The sequence below is a fragment of the Triticum aestivum genome, chromosome 5A, assembly GCF_018294505.1.
Source record: "Triticum aestivum cultivar Chinese Spring chromosome 5A, IWGSC CS RefSeq v2.1, whole genome shotgun sequence".
Taxonomy (NCBI): Eukaryota; Viridiplantae; Streptophyta; class Magnoliopsida; order Poales; family Poaceae; genus Triticum; species Triticum aestivum.
In genome coordinates, this window is record NC_057806.1 from 701,755,636 (window position 1) to 701,757,615 (window position 1,980).

Genomic DNA, 1,980 nt, shown 5'->3' on the forward strand with positions numbered 1-1,980 from the left:
GGCAACGGTTGGATTGTTGCCCCCACTATAAAAGGGGGTCCCCTTATTCCCTGTTGACCTACCTCTTCCCTCTCAAGCTCCATTTTCGCCCGATCTATCTCTCTAGCCAATCAAACTTGTTGATTTGCTCGGGAGTGGTTGAGAAGGCCCCGATCTACACTTCCACCAAGAGATTTTCGATTCCCCCACCTATCCCTAGCGGATCTTGTTACTCTTGGGTGTTTGAGCGCCCTAGACGGTTGAGGTCACCACGGAGCCATAGTCCATTGTGGTGAAGCTTCGTGGTATTGTTGGGAGCCTCCGATTAAGTTGTGGAGATTGCCCCAACCTTGTTTGTAAAGGTCCGGTCGCCGCCTTCAAGGGCACCAATAGTGGAATCACGGCATCTCGCATTGTGTGAGGGCGTGAGGAGAATACGGTGTCCCTAGTGGCTTCTTGGGGAGCATTGTGCCTCCACACCGGTCTAACGGAGACGTACTTCCCCTCAAAAGGAAGGAACTTCGGTAACACATCCTCGTCTTCACCGGATCCACTCTTGGTTATCTCTTACCTTTACTTGTGCAAGCTCTTTAGTGTTACTTCTCTTGCTTGCTTGTTTGGTTGTTGTTATTGCATCATATAGGTTGCTCACCTAGTTGCACATCTAGACAACCTACTTTGATGCAAAGTTTAATTTATTAAAGAAAAGTTAAAAATTGTTAGTTGCCTATTCACCCCCCCCCCCCTCTAGTCAACCATATTGATCCTTTCACCGACCTTGTGGGCCCCTTATGGACTCCCCTGACTTGTTCTCGGTGCCAACACCTCTTATATATTCCCAAATTTCCAGAACAGAACCAAGATCGGGAGTTCCGCCGCCGCAAGCTTCTATAGCCATCAAAAACCAATCGGGACCCTATTCCGGCACCCTGCCGGAGGGGGGGGGAATCATCACCAGTCGCCATCTTCATCATCCCGACGCTCTCCATGACGAGGAGGGAGTAGTTCACCCTCGGGTCTGAGGGTATGTACCAGTAGCTATGTGTTTGATCTCTCTCTCGTGTTCTTGATTTGGCATGATCTTGATGTACCGCGAGCTTTGCTATTATAGTTGGATCTTATGATGTTTCTCCCCCTCTACCTTCTTGTAATGGATTGAGTTTCCCCTTTAAAGTTATCTTATCGGATTCAGTCTTTAAGGATTCGAGAACACTTGATGTATGTCTTGCATGTGCTTATCTGTGGTGACAATGCGATATGCACGTGATCTACTTGATGTATGTTTTGGTGATCAGCTTGTGGGTTCTGTGACCTTATGAACTTATGCATAGGGGTTGGCACACGTTTTCATCTTGACTCTCCGGTAGAAACTTTGGGGCACTCTTTGAAGTTCTTTGTGTTGGTTTGAATAGATGAATCTAAGATTGTGTGATGCATATCGTATAATCAAACCCGCGGATACTTGTGATGACATTAGAGTATCTAGGTGACATTAGGGTTTTGGTTGATGTGTGTCTTAACGTGTTATTTTAGTATGAACTCTAGGTCTGTTTGTGACACTTATAGGAATAGACCAATAGATCGATCAGAAAGAATAACTTTGAGATGGTTTCGTACCCTACAATAATCTCTTTGTTTGTTCTCCGCTATTATTGAATAAGATTTTTGGTGCTCGCCTAAACGGTAGAGTTTCCTACATCTTGCTATAATCGAGACATAGGGCGCCTGTTTCACCGCCATTACCTCACTTGGTGCAAGGTAGAAGTTAACTTCTAGTTCAAGGGCACATATAAGAGTCGCTAGTAGCAAAACGGCTGTTTCTTTCAATTTCCGTTTGTATTTCTTTTTTTTCTTTTAACATTTGTTTATATTTACAAAAAAATATTCTACATATAGAAATTCCAAAACTTAAAGTTACTGATTTTTTTAATCATGAATTTGAAAATTGTTAACATAGTGTAAAACAATTGCTAACGTCAATTTAAAAAATGTTACTAACTT